This window comes from Chinchilla lanigera, unplaced genomic scaffold (genome assembly GCF_000276665.1).
Source record: "Chinchilla lanigera isolate Chin_1 unplaced genomic scaffold, ChiLan1.0 scaffold00009, whole genome shotgun sequence".
NCBI lineage: Eukaryota > Metazoa > Chordata > Mammalia > Rodentia > Chinchillidae > Chinchilla > Chinchilla lanigera.
The window spans coordinates 6,719,688-6,727,480 of NW_004955410.1; positions in this window are offsets into that span (position 1 = coordinate 6,719,688).

Sequence of the window (7,793 nt, forward strand, 5' to 3'; positions counted from 1 at the left end):
AATCAGGAAGTGTAATATTGGAATTGATTCATGGTACAATGCTAGGATTAAGGGTGCTAGGATTAAGAGTGTGTGTGCTACCTACCCTAAGTACCCTGTATTAGATATAAGGGATAGAAAGAGCAGTGGTCATCCCCCTTGCTTGCTTTGCTGCCTTCTACCAACCATGAACTGTTTCTCCTCTGCAATGCCTGTCTGCTGAGCCACCCTGCCAGCAGGTTATGGACTGAAACCTGTATAAACTGTGAAGTAATTAAACTTTTTCTCTTTTAGCTTTGGGTGTTGTGTATTTTGTCTCAGCAGTGAGGAAAGTAACTAAGAATATATATAAAATGAAACAATGGTGTGTGAGAAATTCCTAGGAATAGAATTACTTGATCAAAATATTTACACATTTCAAGTGTTGATCTTTATTGTTGACAGTTCATGGAGATTGTGGTAATATACATCCCCATAGCATCTATTTCATCATGTGTCTAAGAAACAAGCAATAGCTAAGAATGCAGGAGTATAAGGTGGTGAGAAGGAAGGTGTGAGGAGAGAGCAGTAGTTTTGGAAAAATTTTGGAGAGAACAGAGCTGATATGGTGTGATTGCTGGGCAGAACTGAAGAGGAGTTTGAAACCTGCCAGCGTAAGTCTTCAAGTTCCCTTCCAAGTAGGAGTTGGCTGGTTGTGGCAGATGAGTATAAAAAGTTAAATTCAACTATCAACACTATATGGGATTTTCTATTATATTTTCCTAAACCTTTATACGTTTTCATGTAATAGTGATTACATTTCTAAGTTCATTCCATAGAAAAACATATGTGCCTATGATACACACAAGAAAAGAAGTTTGTTTTTTTTTTTTTTTTTCCTTCCAGTACCGGGAATCGAACTCACAACCTTGTGCTTGCCACACAGGCACTGTGCTGCTGAGCTAAATCCCCAGCCCCAAGAAAAAAAGTTCACTGTAGCATTCGTTATAGTGAAAATTTGAAAAACAACATGAAAGTCACTAGCACAGTAGGAGAGTAATAAAATGTTAATAAAATATTAATGTTACTTAATAGAATATCACACATATACATATATAGGCACAATATTGCTATCTTTCTACATGTAATTTTGAATTCCTTTAAAATAACATTATTCCTCATAAGCATTTCACCCCACTGTATAGTAATAAATGTCATTTTAATGGCTATGTAATATTCAAGCATATTCATCTATCATCATCATTTTTCTCATCTCCAGAAACAGAAGAGGAATAATAAAACATGTGAGTCTGTGCCACCAGGATCTTAATATTTTTGAATCTTTGTTCAGATCTCTTTATCTTAAAGTATTCCACCGGAAAAAAAATAAATAAATAAAGTATTCCACCAACAATTCACTCCCCTCAATGTATGTATCTCTAAGTTCCCTCCTTTGACTCTGTTTTCTTGTCTGGACCTTGAGAGGTAATCAGCTAACTGGGTTTGTGTTCATAGTGGCCCACATTTCCCCCTATATTTTGCTGTATGTGTTTCTATCTGTAAACAAATTATGTATACTTATTAATTTTAGGTAAATGATATTTCTACATATCAGTATCCATAACCTAAATTGTTGAGAGTTTGTACCAAGAAGAGATGTTGGGTTTTGTCAAATTGTCTTCTAGTATCTACTAGAATGGTGAAAATATTTTCCTTTTTAGTTAGTTAATATAGCGAATGGGTTGTTTTGTTGTTGTTCTTGTTCTTGTTGTTTTGTCTTTTGGAGACAGGGTGTCCCTATGCAGTTCAGGCTGGCCTTGACCTCACTTTGTAGCCCAGGCTGATCTCAAACTTGCAACAGTCCTCTTCCTCCCAGAGTGCTGGGATTAGGCGTGCACCACTATGCCCTGCTAATATAGTGAACTTTACTGATTGGTTTTTGAATGTTAAGCGAAACTTACAGGCCCGCTATGAGTTCCATTAGGGACAAATACTACACTATTTTATATAAGGTACTTGAGAATCTGTGGATTTGGGTAGAATTGCATACATGAGGATACCCAGATCCAATCTCCCTTGTATACCAGGAGATACCTGTGATCTGTTTCTTCTTATAGAGATCCATCAGGATAGATGCTTATCAATTTTTCTTATCTGCTTAGTGAGCCAGTTATTGATTTCATTCTTTGTTTTCCATATTATTAACTTCTACTTCAATATTTATTGATCCCTTTTCTCTTCTTAGGCTTTCATTTATTCTTTTTCTTAGTTTCTAAAGTAATTTGGTTGAGCTCTTTTTTAATGCAGATATTTTGGATTATAATTATCTTGTAGATTCATGCATTAGAAATATCTCATGATTTTTGCATTTTTTATTTTAACTTATTTTAAGGTAGTTTCTAATAATTTCTTTCATTTCATACTTAATGGTCTATCTAGAAGTGTATTACTTAGGTTCCTAACGTCGAGGAATTTTCCAAATTTTTCTGTTATTGTATTCTAATTTAATTTGCTATGGTTAGAAAATACTTTGTATGATTTATATTTATTAGAATTATTGAACCTTGTTTTATCACCCAGAATATTATCTACTTGGTAAATTTTCCCTGAGTACTTGAAAAGAATGTGTGTCATACTCCTGTAAAATGGAGTGTTCTATAAATGTCAATTAGGTTACGGTGTTTGATAATGTTGGTGAGTTCTGTTATCTTTACTGATTTTGTCTACTTGTTCTATCAAATTTAGAGAAAGCAGTGCTGAAGTTTCAGTATAATGTGGAGCTGTCAATTTCTCTTTGTAGCTCTACGTTTTTGCTTCAAAGATTTTGAGTCTCTTTTACTAGGTACATAAACCTGTCAAACTTATGTCTTCCTAATAAATTGACCCCTTTGTTGTTTTTAAATGACCCACTGTGTACCTATTAATAATATTTGTCTGAAATCTATAGTTTTTCATGTTATGACTGCAAATTGGTAGCATGGCATAACTTTTTCTATCCTTTTACTTCTAATTTTTTTGTGTGTTATATTTAAAATGTGTTTCTTATAGGCAGCACATAGTTGGGCCATATTTTTTAATCCAATGGATAGTCTGTTTTCTTCTGTGTGCATCTGTGCGCTTGTGTATAGAAGTTACCTAGGCTTATTGTACATCTTTAATTTATCACAATCTACCTTTAAGTGATACATCACTCCATATATAATGTGCAAATCTTAAACAATATAGTTCTAGTCTCCTCATTCAGTCTCTGTGGTCTTGTTGTCATATATTTAATTCACTCTGTTATTGTTTTTACTTTGTACTGTCTCTTTGCAGAAGATTAAAAATAATACATTTATATTTATCCTCATATTTATCATTTAAAAATAATTTTACAATAATTGACTGAAATTGTGTGTATCTTAACAACTTGAGATCTCTAGGAGGATGGAATTTTTTTCAATTTCATCTTTTTATCAGCCAATGTAGGTGCTACACAAATACTTGAAATTTCTGCAAACCAACCACATTTTTACAAGTCATATTTTTTTAGTCTGACTTACAAAAAGGGCCATATATCATATATAACCACCAACCCATCTAATTATTAAATTTTACATCTCTGTTCTGAGGAAATTATTATTATTTTTTCTTTTTTGGTAATTTGGAGACCTTATATTTCTTTAAAAATGTTTACAATGTCCCAGTTGCTTTCTGGGTTCTGAGTTATTTTTCTAAACATCCCTACTCCAACTCAGCAACATTTCAGAGCATGTCTTGTTTTCCCCTATGTGGTCATAGGATATTGGTTCCTAGTTTTATTATTTCCTCCTAGAATGGTCCTTAATTGAATGTACTGTGAGCTGTGGCACACCCACACTCCCACCTGCTTCCCCTCTTTATCTCCTACCTCACATCTCTGTAGAACATTCCATGAGTGAGGGAGGGCATCCATGTTGCTCAGAAGCCTGGCTTCTCCAACCAGACTGCCCAGATTTGAATCCTGTCATTGTCATTCATTAGCCCTGCTCTGAAACGAATCACTCAAGCTATGACAAGGGCATCATGCCTCCTTCCTCACATAGGTATACAGAGAAGTAAGAAGGAGCACTTGCAAAGTACACAGTGTTTCACACAAAGTCAGAGCCCAATAAATATCAGTGCTTGTTAATATTGCCTAGAATAGGGCTGGGGATTTAGCTCAGTGGCAAAGCGCCTGCCTGGCAAGCGCAAGGTCGTGAGTTCGATTCCTGGTACCGGGAGAAAAACAAAAAAACAAAACAAAGACAAATATTGCCTAGAATAAGAAAGTTAGCATATAACTCTGTCCTTGGCTATATTTATTAACCATATCTTTTTCTTTTTCTAGTATGTGTTTATTCTTAAATATTCCACATATATTTGAACAAAGTATAAATTAGTAAAAAATTGAAGTTTACTAAGACATAGTACTGAATATATTTCTTAAAAAGCAGATTATTTTAGCAACAGAGAGCCCTCCAGCTAAATGAATTCCAAATTTGCTTTAATACAATGCAGAGTCAAATATCTTGATTTACCTAAGCTAATTATTTCATTCTTTGCCTTATTTTCATATACTATGCTAATTTTGTTAAGCACTGGTCTTAAATTTAAAGCATATATGCATGTATATATTGATCACATGCAACTTTATTGTCATTAATATTTATGTCAAGTAACACCACACTTGTCATCTAATATAAAATCTGACTGTGAACATCAATTTCCTTAACAAATAATGAATAATGAGCCCCATAGTGAACGTGGAGCATACTTATGGGGTATTTCCGATACAACATGAAAACATTCATGTAAGTTCAGGAGCTCTGAGAGCCTCCATGCGTCATCCTGTATTAAATATCTGCTAAGTTCTATACCTTCCCCAAGCATTGCTCTTATAATTCAACTCTAAAATGAAAGTGATGTCAGCAAGACATTATTATTTCCTGGGCCCGGAGAACCTCCTTCGCTGCTTTCCTTCTAGGAGCAGATGTATTTCTGCTTTTCAAATTAAGTCAAAAATACCTTAAGCACAGTACTGCCTTGTTTCTTGAGAACCAGATACCTAAGTTCCTTTCTCAGATATTTCCTACTGCTTTTGTTTCTGTGTTTTAGAGAGCTACCTGATTAATTGTATATGTTTTCAAAGTGAGAAGCGACACATATGTAAACAGTCACACTTACTGACATAGAAAAGGCCATAGGTTTCTTGTATTGAGGTACTGCCTTCACGTGCCTTCATTAGGTTCCACCTTGTTGGTTTACAAGTCTTGGAGACAGAAGTATCAGAAACCAAATGCAGGAGTGGGCAAGTGCTTTCAAGTCTCCTTTACCCACAGTCTTGAAACATGTTCATTCATTTATGTATCAACTGTGGCAGCTCACATCTGTATTAACACAGTTTAGAAGTTGCAACAGAGATAATAGTGCCAGTAAAGCCTACAGTACTTACCCTCTGGCCTTTTTAGAAGATGTTTGCTGACTTCTAGCCCAAAAGAATAGTCTGGGTCTAACCGGGGAGATGAGAAGTTTTATTCAATGCTGTTTTTAATGCTAAATGTACCGCAAGGTGTTCACTCTGATACAGACTCCTTAACACCCTGCACCCCATCTTGGCTGACCTCTACTTCAAGGTTTCTCTAATCAGAGACCCTCCAGCCCTTCTTGTAAAGCACGGTCCTTTGTGTATAAAAGCCAGAGGGCTTTCACTCTCTCAAGTGTGAGCTCTCCAGCCACTGTTTTGGAGAGGTTCTATGTCAGCTATTGGATCAGTGATGTCTTCATCTCTATCTATTATGTCTCAATTAATCCTGATAAATCCTGATAAATCCTGAGTTTTTTCCTAAAATCATAAACATTTCTCTAAAAAATATAATTATTTTGATAACTCATTATTAACTCGGTATCTTTCATGCCAGAAATGCTTTAATTAGTTCTTTATTTTTTGTATTTTTAACTCGTGACACTTCCCTTCATCCCTTATGATAAAATGCTCAGAAATAAGGGTGCAGGAGTATCCAGAGCTGAAGTTATTTATTGGTTGCAGTATAGTTTTATTCTGATAAACTTATGTAAAAATTTCTGACACAGATCCCGAGTATGTGTCAGCTCACAATGCACATTCCTTTCCTTATGTCACTTTTCCTTTGCATTCAATCAGAAATAGAGGGCTAGGGGTTTAGCTTAGTGGTGCAGCACCTGCCTTGCAAGCATGAGGTCATGAGTTTGATTCCCAGTACCACCAAAAAAAAAAAGAAAAGAAAAGAAACCAATCAGAAATGGAGCACACTGGCCTGACAATAAGCCAACAGAGCCCTGAGGTAATATGTGGATAGAGTCCTGCTGCCCCTGCAAGATGAAGGAATCCTATAGATCTAAAGCTGCTGACTGTGTGTCTAATGTTAAAATCTCAAAAAAGCAGAAATACCCCCTCACACACACTCTTTTTCCCTTCAGAGGCATAAAATTGTTTATGAGTTTATGTTTGCTTTCTTCTAGGAATGTTGATTATTTGATTTAATCAAATTTATTTTCATTTTTCCTCAGCTTCTTGAGGAAGAGACAGACCACAGGAGGCATGGGTCACAGTTAAGTCAGACTGGGTGCAGAGAATTGCCTCCCTCCTGAAATAAGCGGATATTTTCTATTCAGGGTATGCAGTGAGGAACTAAGAGTTTATTAGCTGTGGCTGCTGTCATATCCCCCAATTCTATAGTGTCAGTCTACACAGGGAAGTGGAACTATGAATTTCTATTCTGTTGCTCATCAACTACAAAATAAGAAGTAGTGTGATAACCAATCAGAGAATTTGACTTGTGTATGTTTGAAAACCCTAATGAAAAAAAGTCAGTGAGGCAAACGCATGTTTTATACCATATATTTTCACGAGCATCTCTGTGTTTTGAAACCCCTGAATAGTTAACTGCCGTCTTAACATCATCTGTACTTTCTGGTACTCTGTAGACTTTGTATTCTATTATCTACCTTGAGCATTGCTGAATATAGATGCATAGAGACATATGGTGATACTTAAATTTAATGTCATGCAAGATTCTACTAGTGATAAAAGGATAAAGTTATGATCCACTAACCATTCTATGCAGTGAAGGTCAGAATACTGTCTGTTTCACTCAGGGGTCTGGTGGTATCTTACATTCTCGTTCTCGCCTAGATTAATTTTACATGAGCAGAGTATAAAAGCTTCAAACTAAATATATATTGTTTCTATTAAAAGTCACTGATCTATATTGTCTTCAAGCTCAGTATGTAATCTTGAAATATTATCTGTTAAATAATAAATTTTGGCATCAAAAACCTTTTTTATTAATCCTACAGAATGTCAGACAGACAAAATACCTAAATTAAATATTGAAGAATAAAAGAAAAAATTCAAAAATACATTAATGGGTCATAAAAGGGTCAGTAATCTTCTATTCTCTTAAAAATTTGAGAAATTAATTGTCAGAAACCTTGACATTAGGGCTTGCTGTCTTATTCTATTGGTAAGAAGGGTATGTTCATTTATCCTGGATTTAGGTATGTTATGTCTGCATGGACTGAGATTAGATCAAAAGGGCAGGAAGACAGCTCTCTAGGAATTTGCTTTTACTTGGCTGAGCCATTTTACCTAATCATGTCTCTGTATCTGCCATCAGTGTATTACCTTATACTGTGAAGGCAAGTGAAGTAAAGACTGAATATTTAGGAGAAAAGTATTTTATGAAACTAAGATTTCCTAGGGGCTGGGGATTTAGCTCAGCGGCAAAAGCGCCTGCCTGGCAAGCGCAAGGTTGTGAGTTCGGTTCCCGGTACCGGAGAAAAACCAAAAACCAAAA